At 43.1% G+C, this 19,963-nt stretch overlaps 1 long non-coding RNA gene and 1 pseudogene across 1 annotated transcript in view; one reads left to right on the forward strand and one right to left on the reverse strand.

Moving 5' to 3' along the window:
• LOC115852594 (ribitol-5-phosphate xylosyltransferase 1-like) overlaps positions 1-18,425 on the reverse strand; it is a 35,239-nt pseudogene extending 16,814 nt beyond the window's left edge.
• The window catches only part of LOC115852986 (uncharacterized), a 394,615-nt gene that overhangs the window by 72,642 nt on the left and 302,010 nt on the right, over positions 1-19,963 (forward strand). The window lies entirely within an intron of this gene.

Genomic DNA, 19,963 nt, shown 5'->3' on the forward strand with positions numbered 1-19,963 from the left:
TGCATCAAGATACCAGGGAAATTTAACAAAAGTATATAGTGTTGAACAGAAAGTATTTTAGCTGTAGCATTAGAGTGAAAAATGCATAAAATTCTATTTTCTTCCACCGGAGACTTTATACCTATGTTGTTATTGATAATTTTCCAGATAAGTTTCTAGAGAACAACAGAAAAGCTGCCACTTCCTGATCACAATTTCAATGGCAATCTTTTAAAAAAAAATAAATAAAAATATTAAAAAAAAGAAAAATCACGCAGGCAGAGACAGACCCCACTAGAACCTTCTTCACTAACCATTCTTCCGGGTTCACTAATTTGATGTTGTTTTATTTTCTGTGACATTAAATTCAAGTTTTTATTTAACCATCAATTTTTTTTACTCTCTCTTAAAAAGAATTATATTAAAGGTAGTGTAGCCTTCTGCGTTCTTAGGCGAGTAGCCCAGGTATCAGGTAGCCAGACAGACCATGTGTTTTGGTACTCATTTCTTGACAGTGCTCTGTACATCAGTTGCAAAGGATTCCTTAAAATGAAATCTGGGATTTCTGCCATGGTTCTTTGTTACCGAGTACATTCTGAGGAACATACATTAATAGATGATCAATTCTTTTCATTTATAATGGGAAGGCATAGAAAACTACCATAAGAAAGGATTGTTTCTACCATTAATTCCACTTAATCCTTACCCACCTGCATCACTGGATATTAAGTATTATAATAGATAAACTGAAAGTAAATTGTCAGAGCTTTTGAAATCCAATCTCCACAATTATTGCTTACCACTGGGGGATCAGTGTCACAACTCTGTAATATTTGTTTAGTCTAATCCCTCCTTCACTAATTAGAAACACTAAAAGATCACAGAATTTCCCTTCCTGGCCCTTCCCTCAGTGGTGGTATTTGTAAAAAATAAAACCAAAACTGAACAAACAAAAACCCACTGAATACCCAAGAGCCAACTAAACCCCCCATGGCACTCACCAGTGCTCAGGTGACAAAGCCTGGGGTAGGGGGTGGGGAGCTTGGGAGTAATGTTAAACTGGCACTGTAAACAAGGACACTGTGCAGAATGCTACTTTCCTATGTGAAACAATGAGTGACAACTTCATCTGAAACAAAACAACTCACCAGACTTCTACTAACCAACTTCTTTTCCTTGATCTTAAAACGAAGTCTTATTTACGGAGTGCCTCCCAAGTTCAAGGCGCAGTAGTGAGCATGATGCCTCTGTCATCTAACGATAACAAAGTACTTTGCAACTAGGCTTTCTGATGTACCAGACAAATGGAAAGAGAAGACAGCCACACCAGAGACCAAAAAGGGAGGTGGGAGTGGGGAAATCAACTTTTAAGATTCGTCACATTTGTCAATGGCAATTTAAAAAATATATCTCTGTGCCCGCCACCCTGCTTTGAGGGCTAAAGCTGCAACTGGAACATTTAACATGAACATTTAGTGTTAAATTTGACATTTAACATTCAGACGAACAGTGAGGCCATCTTGTGGCCACTTAGAGAAGTTTCCGCTTTCCGACACCCAGTGCTGTTTGCGTTCCTACACTTGCACCCCCTCATGCTGAGGTGGGACCTTGAAACTGAGGCTGCTGCACAGTGGTGAGGACTTTTGGTATCTCCTTAACGAAATCTTCTGGAATGAGTCCAAGATTCAACTGTCAAATTTAAATTCCATTGTTTGTGGGCTGGTGCGTGTTGTAGGATTTCATGCTATGTGGTTAATATGTATGCACGTGTCCTGTCACCTGTTTACAGCTAGATTCATCTGTCAATCATCCTGTTGAAATGGAAAGTTCCTAAAACAATAAAGTTCTGCTGGAAACATATAACAACGGGATACCGTAAACAGAAGCAGGGCCAGGTTGGAAGGACAGCACAGAGAAACACATTTCTGGACTTCCCTAGTCCCAGTCCTTTGTGAATTATTTGTAAACGATATTGCCAGTTCTCAGAAAACATATTAACCCCTGTGTGGGTGAAAGAAATATTATTACGATGTAAAGAACAGGTGGGTCATGTTTTCTAAAAATGTCTCTTTCCCTGGACAAAGGTCTACTAGTATTCTGACTTGAGTTGTAAGAAGCAAATTCATCTTTGCTTAGCAAAGATTTGCAAATACTTGGAACAATCACTTTGATGATTTTATCTCTCTGTGTTGTGAATTCACAACTCCTCCTTGACTCTACATTATGAATAACTCTTTGTTATTTATAAATGTAATCCCTTTTCAATCATCCTTAAGTATGAGAGATGTAATTTCCCTTTCCAATTCTCAAGTACTTTTATTTTCCTGTTTCTTTTTTCCCCTCTGAAACAGAATGTAAAATTTCTTTATAAATTAGAGAAACAAAAAACACAAAGCAAATTTTGAGGGAAAAGTGTTTTTCCCTCCTTTGAATCACTTAAGCTCTTTTGGGCTATCTTTGTGAGTTGGAATACCAGATACTGCCTTGAATAAACTGTGTGAATTATGAAACGAATGCAGATCTGTTCTCTGGCTACTTTGAGCTTGTGCAGGGAGATCAAAGGAACCAGAAGAAAAAAACAAAGACCAAAGAGAATTGGAATGCTCAGTGAATCTCTTTCTGAAGAATATACTGCAAACTTTAGAAAGCTTCCCTGTGATATTAACAGCCTATGCTTGTCCAGTGATTTCCAGTTTCTAAAGTACTTTTATGTCCACTAGCTCAGGACTACCCTAACTAGAAGGGCAGTACAGGCATTATTTTTTTCTTGTTACAAAGGAAAGCACATACTTGAAGAGACTGAGTGCATAGCATGGGGCTGCTCACCTTGTGATCATGGGAACCTGTATTTGAACCTGGATCTGCTGTCTCCAAACTTAGCCTTTTCTGCCTCATCACAAATTCCACTGGCTTTGGTTACCCTGGAAAGGGTAGTCTGTGTTCATACACATTCTGCTAGTAGATCGTGCATTCCTGGGTCTCCTGCAGCCCCACACCCTGCATCTGCATACGGCAAATGGTTTCCATGGAAGAGCTCCAGACGGGGAAATATTTTGGAATCAGTCTGAGTTAAATACCAGACCCTATTTGTAATTTCTGCTTAGGCCTAAGCACTTAAAGGATTCCAAAGGGCAACAGTTGTGAGTCCATTTGGCATCCCTTCTTGGGGTAGTGGAGAAGGGGATGGCAAGTCAAAGGAAGTTAGAATTATCCAGTCCCAGCTGAGCCCAGCTGCCAGGGCCTAAGCCGAACTGATGGAAGAAAATCCAGCAGAGTTCTGAATCAGATTTCAGTGTTTCCATCTCGAATAGGATTTTCTCATGGGACTGGCAAGAGCCACACTGGATTTTAAGTGAAATTAAGCTGTGGACTCTGGGGGATAACACAGGAAATTACAAACGAGAGCTGCTTGTCTCAGTAGCCACATCTTGTCAAGAGGCCCCATCTAGGGCCTCTGTTATTCGAGGAACGGGGATGCATTGGAATCCAGTTTTGAGCCCCTGGGGAAAGTTGTTTTAGAGTAGAGTGGAGACTCAGAAGGTTGGTTCTGTTTCTTTACGAGGCATGTGATCTCGAATCAGGCACACAGCTTCTCCAAGCCTCGGTTTGTTAATCTGTAAACAGGAAAGTAATAATACTGGCCTATCAGGTTTTTTGTTTTTGTTTTCTGGTGAAAGGCATTTTATAATCTGTAAAGTGTTCTAGAAATGCAGGGCTTGTTATTATTATTGTCATTACTTACAGGTCATTACTTGCGGGGGAAGGGAATAGAGATGCATAAGAAATAAATGGAGTTTTGAAGAGAAGAAAAGGAACAGCGGCAATATAATTAAAATCAATTTTTAAGTGTTTACAGGCATCTGGAACCATAGTAAGAGCTATAAAAATAAGCTTCCCGAGATGTAATTGGTAATCCGAGGCCGTTGCATGAAATGGCTCAGAGCTGATGGGGTAGAGGTGGAAGTTAGGGGAGGAATGAGGTGTAACATCAATGCAGCACCTATGATGTGTGAGGCATTTTTGAAGATGCCATTATCTCCTTAAGCCTCCTTACGAAGTATGTACCAACCTCATTTTAGAGAGGAGGAACGGAGACTCAGAGGCCTTGAGCACTTTGCTCAAGGCCCCGTGGCCAGTGAATGAAAGAGCTGGGACTTTGCCTCCCAAGCACATCCTCACGTGCAGACAAATGAACCAGTCAATAGGGTGTAAACTAGGTAATTCACAGGACATGCTCTCAAAAGGGGTGAGGCCCGAGAAACGAGAAAGCAGCCCTGAGAGCTAGGGTGACCAGTGCATCCCGATTTGCTCGTGACTGTCTCCATCTTAGCACTGTAAATCCTGTGTCCTAGCCCCTCACCCTGGGTCCTCCTCAGTCCCACGCAAACTGGGACGGTTGGTCACCCTATAGCTGACAGTTAGGGGATGTGCCCTTGGTGAACATAAGCAATTTCTCGGGATATCAGCATCAGATGGGACTTTCATGGATGTGATGGAACAAGACAAAAACGAGACTACTCTGAAATTATGTCTGAGCAGGAATAAAAACAGGCACCTTGCAACTGCAAAAATGACCAAATACCCCCCTCTCCTGGCTAACAAGAGGGACTACTGTTTCTTCTTCAGTGACAACTCTAGGCCTGCTTCTTTCTTCCTGCCTATTAAAGAAAAATTAAGATAATCACTAAATTTACCTACTTTCTCACAACTCCCAATTCACTTCATTGAGTCCTCCTGCAAATCAGCTTACACAGGCCTGACTCCTAGAGCAAGCCCTTCCTGAACACTCTTTCTCTTTTTTTTTTCTTCTTTTTTTGTCTGCATTGGGTCTTCGTTGCTGCGCGTGGGCTTTCTCTAGCCGCAGAGAGCAGGGTCTACTCTTTGTTGCAGTGCACGGGCTTCTCATTGCGGTGGCTTCTCTTGTTGTGGAGCATGGGCTCTAGGTGCGCGGGCTTGAGTAGTTGCAGCACACAGGCTCAGTAGTTGTGGCTCGTGGGCTCTAGAGCGCAGCCTCAGTAGTTCTGGCGCACGGGCTTAGTTGCTCTGTGGCATGTGGGATATTCCTGGACCAGGGCTCGAACCCGTGTCCCCTGCATTGGCAGGCGGATTCTTAACCACTGCGCCACCAGGGAAGTCCCCCTGATACCCTTTTTCTGAGATGCTTCATGTTTCCTCATGATGTCAGGTGGCCTCATAGCAGGGTGCAGCACCAACTCTATTTGACCTCAGGTGTGTTCCTGGATGGTCTTTGACTAGAGGACATTGACAGGACTTATACAAGGTCAGTGTATTAAGGGGAGCCACGTTTCACTTGTGGTATTGTAATTCTCTCTCTCTGGGCCATCTCTACAGCTAGACCAGATGTTTTTCAAAGCAGAATCACTTACTAAAGATGGTAACTAGCATGTATGGAGGACTTCCACTTGCCAGGCACCATGCTAGGCTCTCTCCAAGGACTGACCCATTTAAGGCTCACCCACACTTTCTGAAGCAGGTGCTATAATTTTCATTTCACAGATGCCGAAGAGGAGGCTGAATGAAACTATGTCCATTGCCCGGAGTTAGTAAGTGGCAGAGCCAAGATTCAGAACCATTGAGTTTGACTCTAGAGCCCTGCTGGCACCCACAGAACATTCAGCGTTTGGGGAATAGATCAATGACCAACTTCTCTTCAGTCAGAGTTCTTGGCATCATAATAATACGAAGGTTTCCTGCTCTGAGCCATACACTGTTTTGAACACTTTCCATGTGTTAACTTACTTGACCCTTGCAACAACGCCATAGTTGGTACCTCCATTTTACAGTTAAGGATGAGACTCCAAGAGGTATACAATACATTTATATAGAGTTTAGAGTGAACAAGATCTTTTCACATTTGCATTTTCTAAGCCCTGTGAAGTACTGAATTTCATTAATCTAAGATGCTAGTTGTCATAAGATGCACCATTATTTTATGTGCCACTGAGAAAAAAAAGCTGCCAGTTAAAATTTGTAAGATGTCCTCGAATGTACCCAGTTTTTGGAGATGCTAAAATGCAAGGAAAAAGACATTTTAGAATTGATGAAATGGAGTAGGTATTTTTATCCCCATTGTTTAGATGCAGAACCTGGGGCTCAGAAATGAGTATATTTCTCAAGATCATAAAAGTAGCAAGAAAGGGACTTGAATCCAGGTCCACAAAATATGCTCTTTCTTCCGTGCTCTTCTAAACATTATGGGAGTCTTTGACCCCTGAGTTTAAAGGAGGGCTGAAGGAGTGTGTCCGACTCTAGGCCGTCCCTGAGTCAAAAGACTTTTTGGGCCAGGGAACACTTTCTGTGAAGTTTATATCACATTTTGTGGGTGGCCCTGTCTGCATCTAGATGCAGGGTGAGCTCTTCTTCTTTGCTTTTTAACTTGGCTAAGACTTTAGGTTCCTGTGGGTCCTTTGGCCAAAGAGATTGCATGAATGAGCTCACCATGCCTGGTGATGCTTCTCTTTTCCAAGCCCCAGAGATTCTCTGTAGAACTCTCTCTATCTCTCTCCCTGGGCTTCCCCAGTTGTGGTTTAGGTCTGGGACTGTCAACTTGCTTTAAGTTATCATGGGTCAGAGATCTCGCAAGGAGTCTAACTCCATATTTGATGCTCCACTTTTGACAGCTCTTAAGACTCACCTCTTCTTCTCCCTCTCTGCCCCACATCTGAGCAAGCTGATAAGAAAGCCACAGTGGTCTCTCCTTTGGTCTTGGTGGGAGATTTAAAGGATGTTAGCCCCTGCCAGCATGTGGGTACCCTCACTCTGACCCTACACTCTGTCTATACCCTATAACCCTACCCAGCTTCCTTTCTTTGTGTTCCCAAGGCATTTTGGGCCTGACTGGGAGGTCTGCCCTGATCTCCCCAGAAAAGCCTCAATTATATATATCATAGCCTTTTCATAGCCTTCTGGTATATGTGTGACATTCTCCGTCTTGACATCCAAACTAAATTTTGAGTGGGGGTCCCTCCCGCTTCTGTAGAGAGGCTGCAACAGACCCCTCAGAACAACTCAGCAGAGCCACGTCATCTAAAACCTATTTAATTTTTTTTTTTTTTTTTTTTGGCGGTACGCGGGCCTCTCACTGTTGTGGCCTCTCCCATTGTGGAGCACAGGCTCCGGACGCGCAGGCTCAGCGGCCATGGCTCACGGGCCCAGCCACTCCGCGGAATGTGGGATCTTCCCGGACCGGGGCACGAACCCGTGTCCCCTGCATCGGCAGGCGGACTCCCAACCACTGCGCCACCAGGGAAGCCCTAAAACCTTTTTAAATTTTTTTTTAACAGAGAAAAATGTTAGTCATTTCTACCTAGATATTTTTAAAATGAAGAGAGGTTATGCTCACCAGCTTCTGTGTTCAATTGAAAGTCTATCGATGCCTCTCCATGGTAGTTTGCTGAGAGAGCCGGCAGGAAGGGCTGGCTATGTGCAGCTCAGCCATCATCTTATGTTGGCCAGTCATGTGAAGATTAAGGCAGGTGATGGAAGATACTCCAGGCTGTCAGCCCAAATAGACAAGGCTAAGGGAATCTGTGGGCTTTAAAAGGTTCTTCTGGAGCAAATGAGAAAGGGAATGGATAAATCAGACAGAAAAATGAAAAAGGAGTGAAAAAGACCAGTGAATTATACAGAGAGAGAGAAAGATTATGAAATTAGAGGAAAAATAGAGAAATTAGAAATAAAAAGAATGAAGAATGAAAAGCTAAAACTAATGAATTGCCGGAGAGACCTGGTACATTAAGAAATGGGAGGAGAGGGCTTCCCTGGTGGCGCAGTGGTTGAGAGTCCGCCTGCCGATGCAGGGAACACGGGTTCGTGCTCCGGTCCGGGAAGATCCCACATGCCGCGGAGCGGCTGGGCCCGTGAGCCATGGCCGCTGAGCCTGCGCGTCCGGAGCCTGTGCTCCGCAGCGGGAGAGGCCACAGCGGTGAGAGGCCCGCATACCGCAAAAAAAAAAAAGAAAAGGAAAAAAAAGAAATGGGAGGAGAAATGAAAAAGGAATAATTGGACAAGGAGAAGACAGTAAACAAGATAAACAATAATACAAGAAAATGATGTTCCCATCTTATGTAGGCTTTTAATCAAGAACCACAAAGTTTTACCACATGAGGGTTGAAATACATCCATTTCTCAGGGGGGGTGGAATGAACAGGGTAAGCTAGTTGCTGTTTGGACACAATTCACAAAGTAATTACAATGTCTAACAATGCTGTTCCCAAGACTGAATCATTAATCACCATTTCCGATGATGCTGAAACCGTAATGAGAAAACCCATACCAATGTTTCCCAGGTCAGTTTCAAACTCTGTTATTAGAGGTATGGAGAGAAATCCATGGTATATTATTTTCCTGATTCTGAGTTGACATTTCAAACAGCACAGTGTGAAAATATAAAGACAGCGCCCTTTTAAAGGTCAATAGTGATTTCCATTACAATCCATGATTTATCATTCAGCCCAGAAGATTTATTCCAGGCTGGGATGTAACCCAAGAGTTTGCTCTACACAGGGGGGAAGCAAAGCAGAAAAAAAATTACCTAGTAGTTTTAAGGGCCTTTTCCCCCATGTACTTTTCCCTTTGAGCTCAAAAGGCAGGCACCAGACCAAATCTTCAAACATTTGCATTTGGGGCCTTCTCTCTGTTTTGTGATAAATTCTCTCCAGCCCCTCCACAAAGATCTGCTCCCAGTAGCCTGAGAGGTCTGGGGAAAATGCCGTTCAGAGTTTCTCCTTTTTGGCATCTTGAAGGAGTATTCTTGAAGAGTGTTAAAGAGTCTCTTCCTCCCTTTCTACCTGCCTTCCTCTATCTGGCTTTCCCAGCCGGAGAACACTGCTTCCAGAGAATTCCTCAGGCCCTTTAGCCATCCAGGAAAAGAATGACTTCAATACAGGGCATCTCGAATATTTAAGAAAGGGCTATCCTACGTGGCTTCTGCCCACAAAGGCAAGGTTCTTACCTTCGCTGGCAGCTCAGTGGCTGGGAGCGTTTTGGATCAAATCAGGTAGCAAACTGGCTCGGAGGCTGTAGAACAAGCCATGAAACCAAAGCTGGATTGACAACAGGTGATAGTATTATTTTGTAAGGTTTTTTCCCTCTTAGTTATATTACCACCCAGTAGTATTGTGGGTCCCAAAACTGATGGAAAATGACTAAATTAACTAGGATGCCTGGGCCTCTTGTTATTTTACTGGCTTGAGAGTGATGCTGTCTGCTATCTCTTCTAACTGTTAACATTGACCTGGTTGACTTAATGCACGTGACCAAATTCAGAATCTTGGCAGAGAGCATCCGAAAACAGGTGTATTTGGAGTCAAGGCTAGTTGGGAGGTGGGAGAAGGGAGACTTCTCTGTTTCCAGTGTCTTCCTCCATGGGAGGGACTGGGAGCCCCGTCTGTTTATTGGCCTCTCTGTTTCCTGCCTCTCTCTGCCTGCAGGGGGCAGAGGGCTGCCCCGAGCAGTGAGTGGACCAAGAAGCTGTGCATTGGGGCCATACCCTTCCACCCTTGCTCTTGGGAATTAACTGTCCACAGGGAACTTGTGTTCTCTTCTGCAATTCTCTACCATAATTTCCCCCATTTTTTTTTTTATTGTGGTAAAATGCACAAAACATAAAACTTACCATCTTAAACGTGCAGGTCAGTGATCTGAAATATATTCATGCACAACCGTCACCACCATCCATCTCCAGAGCTCTTTTATCTTGTAAAACTGAAACGCCACACCTGTTAAACAATAACTCCCGATTCCCCTTCCTCCCCAGCCTCCGGCAACCACCATTTTTCTTTCTTTTTCTATGGTTTTGACTATTCTAGGAACCTCATGTAAGTGGACTTGTACAGAATTTGTCATTTTTTATAATTCTTTTCTCCCCAGCTTTATTGAGAAATAATTGACATCACTGTATAAGTTTAAGACGTGCAGCATGATGGGTTTTTTTTTAACATCTTTATTGGAGTATAATTGCTTTACAATGGTGTGTTAGTTTCTGCTTTATAACAAAGTGAATCAGCTATACATATACATATATCCCCATATCTCCTGTCTCTTGTGTCTCCCTCCCACCCTCCCTATCCCACCCCTCTAGGTGGTCACAAAGCACCGAGCTGATCTCCCTGTGCTCTGTGGCTGCTTCCCACTAGCTAGCTGTTTTACATTTGGTAGTGTGTATATGTCCATGCCACTCTCTCACTTCATCCCAGCTTACCCTTCCCCCTCCCCGTGTCCTCAAGTCCATTCTCTACGTCTGCATCTTTATTCCTATCCTGTCCCTAGGTTCTTCAAAACCATTTAAATTTTTTTTTTAGATTCCATATATGTGTGTTAGCATACGGTATTTGTTTTTCTCTTTCTGACTTACTTCACTCTGTATGACAGACTCTAGGTCCATCCACCTCACTACAAATAATTCAGTTTCGTTTCTTTTTATGGCTGAGTAATGTTCCATTGTATATATGTGCCACATCTTCTTTATCCATTCATCTGTCGATGGACACTTAGGTTGCTTCCATGTCCCGGCCATTGTACATAGTGCTGCAATGAACATTGTGGTACACAGGATGATGGTTTGATGTACATATATTATGAAATAGTTACCACAAGAGATTCAGTTACATCCATCTTCTCATACAGATACAATAAAAAGGAAAGAAAGAAAAAAAGAGAAAAAATAGTTTCTCCTTGTGATGAGAATTCACAGGATTTACATTCTTAACGATTTTCCTATGTATCATTCAGCAGTGTTAGCTATAGTCATCATGTTTATGTTACATCCCTAGTACTTATTTATTTTATGAATGGGAGTTTGTACCTTTTGACCACTTCCCTCTACCCCACCAACCCCTGCCTCTGGTATCCACAAGTCTGATCTCTTTTTTTTTTTATGAGTTTGCTTTTTTGTGTTTTGTTTTAAATTCCACATATAAGTGATCATACAGTATTTGTCTTTCTCTGTCTGACTAATTTCATTGAACACAATGCCCTCAAGGTCCATCCACACTATTGCAAATGGTAGAATTTCCTCATTTTTTATGGCTGATGGTAGGATTTCCTCATTTTTATTCCATTGTATATAATAGTATTTGTGTTTTTGTCACTGGCTTATTTCCCTCAGCACAATGTCCTCAGGACTCATCCAGGTTGTAGCCTATGACATAATTTTTTAAGGGATGCTTTCCCCACCCCCAAGCAGAGACTGCCCAGAGATTAGGGGTTGACTTTATATGATTCTGAGGTTTAGTACTGTGGGGTCATTTGCCAATTTTTAAAATTTTGATTTTGTCAGCTCCTTTGTTTTAATTCTCAACTGGCTCAGAAAGGGCCTTATTTATTGGGCCCTCTTTAGGTCCCAACAAAGCTGAAATGATGACTCTCCTTAATCATCTTGAAAGCTTACTAACTTGATAGAATGCAGAGATTCTGTATTATAGTTTGTTCCATACTTTCTGGCTTCACTCATTTCCTGAACAAATAAAAAAGAAAATATACTGCGTTTCAGGAGCTATGCCTCAGCAATGAACAACACAGACAGATCCTTGCCATCAAGAACTTTTAGTGGAAAAAAAATAGTAACAAAAGGAAACTTATGAATTGCGATTATTTCTAGGATGGAAAGAAATAAAGGGCAAGAAAGAATAAGAGAGGCAGAGGGTGGCTAGATGGAGTGGATTTGGTTAAAGGCAGCTCTCACCCTTTCATGCTCAACGATTAATTAAAATTGCCCATAATGTTTGAATGGAGGCAAAACCAGTAGTTAGTAAACTTGACATATGTTACGATAATTTTTAGTCTCCCTATAACTTACACGTCTTTCCTAGATTTATTACATATTGTGGTGCATTCATTTCTTGTCAATGCATTTCTAATATCAGGAAATCTGAAAGAGGCTAAGGATATAGGGATGAATAAGACATTCTTGCTGCCCCAAGGAAAAACCTCCCACGTTGAGAGAGCCAGGGACATAAATAAGTAACTATAATATGGTGCGATAAGCTGGGGGAAGATCATGAAAACACCAGAGTAGGGGGTGATCACCTCGAGATAAGGAAGTTGGGGAAGTTCAGGCAGAGCGGGTATGAGCATCTGCAGAGGCACAAAGCAACGAAAAGCATGGCTTGTGTTTTCAGGGCAGCAGAAGTGACGTGTGCTAAGGAGAGAGCGTGGTTAACATACTGAGGTTCTGAAAAAGCCAGCGCATTTCCAGCATTCCTTGGAAACACAGGCCTGATAGCTTCACCTTTTGCTTTGAAACTGTCTTTAAACCTTAGCTGAATTATTATTCCCATTATAAAGGTAAGCAGACCAGACCTCAGACAGGTCGAGTGACTTGGGCAGGTCATGTGGTTGGTAAGGGGCGGAGCCAGATTAGAATGATCATGAACATAAAATAGATTTTATTGGTATTGGTTAGAATTTATGGAAAGTCGGAGTTTAGTTTTTTTTTTAAAAACCTATTCCATAAGGTACACTGTCCTGTTTTGGGCAAAATTTCTGCTTAATCCCCCGAAAAGTATATAAAATTCCACAAGAATTTAATGGTGGTTGTGGATCTATCCATACTCTTGGACTTGAGTGGTGGTAGTGGGGGAGCAGTTCATTTAACTCTTAGCTAAAACATGACAGACACAATTTAAGCGTGAAAAAGAGTGAGATTTAAAAACAAGGAAATAAAAGTCAGTTTAATTCATATTTTGTTTGGCCTGAGTGTAAACAATTTCTTGCTTAAACTCTTGTTGGATACAGTAAAAAGATATTTTTCTAAAATGTCCAAAGCAGTGTTTAGTGAATTGGTCTTGGTATGTGTTTAAGAGGATAATTAGAGAAAAGGGTGGGTTTAAAAGTGACTTATGCACTATCTCCACTAATTATTTTTAATAAGGAGTGATTCACCACGCAGAGTGCTATTTTTTCCTTCCCTTTGCATGTCCAAAGCAGAAGCAATGCTATGTGTGTGCTGAGGCATATCAAAGCTAGGCTGAACGTTCCTTACCAGGTTTGGTGGTTTGATGTTAGTTCAAAGGAAACCTCCAATCCAGAAGACTTTTAAATTTCTTTCTGCAAAATAAATTAAACGCAAAAAGCCAATATAAAACTCTCTATGCCTCTGAATGTGAGGGATAGAGCCAGGTTGTTTCTCTCCAAAGTGTTCTTTGGAAAGGCGTGTTTTTCTTGCGCATAGCATACACATATGTGGTAATCAAGGTACGAGTCAGTCTTGGAAAGATGGGTCAAGAGTCTAGGGGCTTCTGTTGAAGGCAGCTCTGCTCACCTTCCCTGTGGCTGGCCTAGGGCAGGGCCCAGGAATGCTGAATGCGTGAATGCGATGTGATAATTTACTCTTCACGCTGAGGTTGTCTGCAGCACACATGTAAGCATGTCACTCCCTCTCCCCAAATAAAGAAAAACATCCTTCATTTGCCCTGTAAGTCCCATGGGGTCAGGCTCCTTCCTCCCTTTCCAGCTCCATCTGGCACCGTCCTCCTCCTGTGTTCCTGCAGCTCCTCCTACCACAAAGCCTTCGCCAAGCTGCTCCCTTCCCCATGAAGCACACTTTCTTACACTCTTTGCATCGGACAACTGCTTTTACCCTTTAGGTCTCAGCTCTCATCACTGCTTTAGGCAAACCTTCTCTGATGTGCTTGCATAGCTCAAATGTATTACTTGCTCCCATGCTATTCTGCACCTCTGATATTGTGATATAATAATAAATATATATTTGGTCTTCATCCCCAGGTCCTGGCACACAGCTCCTACTCCTAAAGCCCTTGGAATGTCTGTGTGATAGAGCTATGAGGGGTGTTTTTTGTTATCCATAATAAAACCCCTTCAGCCATACCTAAGTTTATGCTAATAAGGTGACTCTTAGAGGAAGTGGGGAGGCTAGTTGCCAGAAGGACCAACTGTGTGATTTGAGGTTTGGAACTTTCAGCCCCACCCCCTGACCTTCACGGAGGAGAGCTGAGCTGGAGGTTGTGCTCAATCAACAATGGCCAGTGATTTAATTTACCCTGAGTGCAGATTCATCTTTCTGGGATGGGCACATATGAACCTAGTCTGCAGAGAGTAATCAATGAAACCAGAAAGATATCCTCTTAATTTCCACCAAGAACTATAAATGTCAAGGGAACTGGCCACTTGACTCTTAAGTGTGTCCTGACCCAGGATATTCTTTCCCTAAAGACATGTTACATGGGAAGGCAAATAAGAGTTTGCTTGGTAAATCTGGAATCAGCGCTAGGGTGGTAAGTATACTTAATGACGTGCGTCTGCTTCATGCCCTTCCACATAAGGGAAATGCTTGCTCTAGGGTTCTCTTGGGCAGTGTCTAATCTGCTCAGTGGTCCCCCTTATCCATTCTTCTGTGGTTGATCAATCCCACTTCTGATTAACAGTTTTTTGGATATGTCAATAAAGGGATGGCAAGTATATGCTGTCCTTGCCATCAATCCCCTCCTCTTTGCATGGCTGATATTACTAACTGATCATGGCTTTCTTTCCCACTGGGCTCAGATGAAGCCTCAAAAGTCCTCCTCTACACAGCATTCCAGGGACCACAGTCAACTGACTGGAATTGGCATGTAACATATAAATGGTTTCTCTCCCAGAGAAAATCAGACAAATCAAGTCTGGTTAGAGTCTATATTTTCTCACTATCACTTGCATACTTCATTTTCAGAGGGCAATTCCAAATTCTTGGTGGGGAGTGTGGCCTCACGACTGCCTTTCCTGTACCACTTGCACGACATATTTACATTTTTACTAGGACCTTCAATGTCTTCATTCATTCGCTCCTTCCCTCCACAAATATCTGTTGGGAGTTATTGTACTTAGTGGCAGGCTCTGGGTCTCTCCAGAAACTGTTCTCATGAGATTTAGAGTTGGCTGGATTACACCTGCCAATGGTTCTAAAGAGAGAGATTTGAAATAGATCCATGGCAGAGTCAATGCTGGATTCCAGCCTTCCCCCAGAGGCATGCACCTGTAGGGTATAGCTTATCCTTTGGGACACTGGTGCCCAAACCAAGACAGCCTGATTCCTTTTAGATTATAGATTTTATTTTCTCCTTGGGTTTGTGTTCCTGTGGGCCCACGCTTATCTACGAATTCATGCCATGGTGCCTGGAATACCCCGCTTTTAACAAAGGGATGGTCATGTGTCCCCTTGCCTTCCAAAGGCAACTGTGGCAACGAAGTGTTTAAATATTCTCCCAATACCCCAAGAAATGCCTGTTACACTGTAATAAGAAAGGGAGGCAATGATTCCACTCCAGAAGTAAAAACGTGGTGGGACAAACAAAAAGAGGTGTGTCAGGAGGAAGCAGGTAACCTAGGAGGAGCGCCCGCAGGAAGCGAAGGAGCACTGAGCGGGTCGTGAAAAGCGGAGCAGGTGAGCGCTGCCGAGCCCCTCTGTCCACTTCCACCGTGGGTGCGCCGCACTGTTCCCGCCAATGGGTCGGGAAGGTTCCTGTCCAGCCAGCTTCTCCGGCCATCTGCTCGGAGCTCCCACTGCGCAGCTCCTGCTTCCAGCGCGAGCCCTAATTCTGGGGAGAGGCTTCTTCTGTGTACCGTGGTGCTTTCCTGGCCACAGGTGACTCGGGGCTCAGACACTTGCAGCTGGGGGCCTGTCTGCCAGTTTCCCTCCCTTCACTTCCTCCTTGAAAAGTACCTCCTTGAAAAGCCTGGGTGTTTAGACATGGTCTACATTCATGTCGGGAAGGGAAGTAAAAGAGTGAGAGAAGAAAGGAAGAAAAGGACAGCAGAAGAGGCATTACCGCTTAACCTGAAGGGCTTGGATCACGGGTCAGACCTGGGTTCAGATTTCTGACTTTGCCATTTTAAACTCTGGGTGGCTAGACAAACCTCAGTTTCTTCCTCTATCAGATGGACGTAATTACTGTACTGCTAACATAGGGTTGTTGTAAATGAGGCAAGGTAAATAAAATCCTTGGGAAAGAAGCTGGGGTGCAGAAATTACTCAAAAATGGTGACGATGGCAACCATGGTGCTCAGCTGAAGCTTTTGCTCTTGTTGATGGTGATGCTGGCGACTGTCTCTCTGGGCTCCAGCTTTGTTATCCGAGTGAGTTGAACCAGGTGGCCTATGACATCTTTTCTGAGAGTCTATTTGTCATGATTAAAAGAGAAATAATAGGCTTAATAGTGAAAGGCAAGCACAACTGACATTTGTAGAGCTCATCAAATTTGCAAATCATTTTTATATAAATTTTCATCAAAACCTCTTAGCATATCTGTGAATAGGGATAATTATCCCAATTTACAGATAAGGAAACTGAGGTTCTGAAAGTCAGATGATCTATTCAAGACCATGAGGTTAGCAAATGGCAGGATTGAGGCTCATCTTTCCAACACAACGCTGTGCTACATTTAGTACTCCCTAAACCACATTCACATTTGTACCTCTACGTCTCTGCTCATGCCTTTTCCTCTGCCTAGAATGTTCTCCCCATCAAAACGTCTCCTCCTCTATTCTGTCAGGCCCTTTTCAGTCCTTCTAGAGCTTGTACTGTGAACATGGCACTATCACAGCATTTATCCCCATACGACTGTTTCCTGCAATGGTGCCTGAGCTTGGTGCCTAGAATACCCCACTTTTAACAAAGGGATACTCATGTGTCCCCTTGTCTTCCAAAGGCAACTGTGGCAACAAAGGTGTTTAAGTATTCTCCCAATACCCCAAGAAATGCCTGTTACACTGTAATAAGAAAGGGAGGCTCTTTAAGATAGAAGCCAGTTTTTATTATCCTTGTATTCCTAGAACCTATCACATCATCTGACACAGAGTAAGTTCTCAATAAATTTTCAACCAATGAATAAGTATAAGTGATTCCCACTAGCTTGGCTGGGGAAAGAGATATTTGATGCAGTATAGAAATATTGGAGAAACAATCACTTTTACAGTGGCCTGTATGGATCATCATTTGTTTTTTACAAAATAAGACCAAAGTCTTTGGAATTTGTATAACACTTATTGAAACCCATTAAAAATTGCAATATACCTTCTTGGAAGTTTCGATTAGTCGGCATTTTCAAGGTGGCTTCAGAACCAAAATTACATTTAAAGGGCTCAATTTGATGAACCTCATTCAGTTCCGGGTGTACCACAGACAGACACCAACACAAAGTGATATGTTGTGAGTGATGCTTTCACTAGAGACCTTACTTCTTTAGGGCCTGTTTTTCTTTCCTTCTCATCCTGGGCTCATGGGTCATTTATTTTATCCCCCAAAGGTTCAATCTGATGGTTGTTTTAGACGACTTTGATAGGATTTTAAATGTCATGGCTCTGTGTAGGGGGAGGTGATTCAAGGTTAATGAGAGCCCAGACAGCACCGAGTGTAAATCTGGCCCTTTGGATTGACAGCCGTGGGTGACAGAGACTGAGGGTTCCTGTGCACAGTAGATGCAGTTTGACCTTTACCTGGGGAAGAGGATGAGTTGACTAATTCTGAGCCAGGTGGAGTGCTGCTGGGGTGAAAGTTTCAGGAAGATCAATTTGAGAGCTGGAAGGTACCTTGAGGGGGTCTCTCATATATATATATATATATATATATATGTATGTTTGTGTATATGTATGTGTGTACATGTGTGTGTACGGTATATATATCTATGTATGTACATATGTATGTATGTGTGTGTGTACCCATTCCTATCCCCTTCTATGCTTAAGGCAGCAGATTTGCAGAGATACACCTACTATGGACTGAATGTTTGTCTTCCTCCAAAATTCATATGTTGACCCCCTGCCCCCTCAATGTGATGGTATTTGGAGGTAGGGCTTTTGGGGAGGTGATTAGATTTGGATGGGGCCATTAAAGTGGGGCCCCCATGAAGGAATAAGTGCCCTAATAAGAAGAGACACCAGAGAGCTTGCTCCCTCCCTCTCTCTTAGCCATGAGAAGACACAGTGAGAAGGGGGCCATCTGCAAACCAGGAAGCAGCCTCTCACCAGACACTGGATTGGAGGGCACTTTGATCTTGGACTTCCCAGCCTCCAAAACTGGGAAGAACATAAATGTCTGTTGTTTAAGCTGCTCAGTCTATGGTATTTTGCTACAGTAGCCTGAGTGGACTGAGACAATACTCCAGGAGGTTTGTGAAGCCCATGAAAGTGTGTGCAAAATGCAGTGTGCACGTGTGTAATTTTCACCATATTCTCAAAAGAGGTCCCTTGATGGTGGCTTGTTTCTTCCCCACTCCTCATTTTTTGTTGAGGAGAAGGAAGGAATTTTCATTCTACTCCCCAGCAGGACAGAGGCTGGGAAGACCAGTTCCGCCTTTATTTTCTCAGCAACCTGGCTCACTCGTCCCCTGGAGCACCTTCTGTGTCTGGGGAGTCTGAGTGTGCTCCTTCAGAGCCTCCTGGGCCTCTATCTCGTTGGAATCTGCCTGCTGCAGAGGCAGGGCCAGCTTCATAGTGTGTAACTTATGCAGTTGCACAGGCCCCTGTGCTCAGAAGGGCCCTGTGCTTAGGTTAATGTTCTACTTTTGTCATTTTGAAATTATTAACAATCTTTAAATAAGGGCCCCTGCATTTTCATTTTGCACTTGTCCTTGTAAATTATGTAGCTGGTCCTGGAGAGAAGGCAGATTCTCACTGGCTCTCCATTAAGGAGAAGGCTCTGCCCTTGCAAGGGGAGACCTGTAGTTATGGAGGGTAAATTTCAACTTAGAAGGCATATTTTAGGAACAGGAAGTCCGTTTCGCCCCAGACCAAGGCTCATTCTCCAACCAGCTTCATGGGCATGTTTGGCTTTTGAGGGGCAGCGCTGCGTGGTGGTTTCAAGTTGGGCCCTGGCACCACTGCTGGATACCAATCCTGGTTCTGCCACTTACTAGTGACATGACCATGGCCAAATGATTCAACCTCATGTCTCTTAGTTTCCCATCCTGTAATACTATCAAATGACTTAACATGTCTAAGTACTTATGGTTCCTAGAACACAGTATGTATTACTAATAATTGCTATTATACTTTGATCTCCATGATGCTGGTACCTTATTTCTCACTTGATTTGGAATTTGAAAGGGGAAGACAGGGCATTATTTACTGGATTCTGTAAAACTTACATCTCAAAAAAAGGTTAAGAACCACTGATACATTTTTGAAGGAGGGTCGGTCCCTACCCTCAAGGAACTTGTAAATTCATAGCTTGAAAACTGACACTGTAAGGTAATATGGGAAAAGAGCTTTATAAGGATTGAAAACTAAACCCTCTAGGATCAGCTGGAGAAAGATAAACCCCTCTCATTTTAAAAAGAAGGCTTTTTTTATCATCATCTTTGTGACATTCTCCAAGGGCAGCATTGATGGGTATCTTCCCTTTCCCAGACAGTAGCCACAAGCATGTATCTGAGATGATGATGTATTTATAAAAAATTTGGTTTTCAACTCAATAAATCAGGTCCAGTGTAGTATTTGGGTAGAACTGTGAGCCTGTGACTGGTTTGATAATTCTCTAGAATCATCTTGGTTGTTCTCTGAACTCCAAAGGGGGATGATTATTCTTTCTCACCATTCCTGAGCTCAAGAAGCTTATGGGCTGGTGAAGCAACCAAAATGGCCAGTGAGTATGCAGGGTGTACTAGGGAGTAGAGGGACTGCCTTGTTCAGTGTGAGTGGCTGTAAGAAATTACTGCAGACTGGGGGACTTAAACAACAATTTATTTCTCACAGTTCCAGAGGCTGGAAGTCCAAGATCAGGGTGCCAGTATGGTCAGGTTCTGGTGAGGACCGTCTTCTGGATTTACAGATAGCTGTCTTCTGGCAGTGTCCCCATGGTTTGCTGTTTCCTAGCGAGCTCTCTGGCCTCTAAGGACGCTAATCTCGTTCATGAAGGCTCCACCCTCACCGCTTAATCACCTTGTAAAGACCCCACCTCCTAACACCATCACATTAGGATCAGGGTTTCAACATATGTATTTTGGAGGGGCACAAACATTCAGTCCATTGC

The sequence above is a fragment of the Globicephala melas genome, chromosome 10 (genome assembly GCF_963455315.2).
Source record: "Globicephala melas chromosome 10, mGloMel1.2, whole genome shotgun sequence".
NCBI classification, from domain to species: Eukaryota; Metazoa; Chordata; class Mammalia; order Artiodactyla; family Delphinidae; genus Globicephala; species Globicephala melas.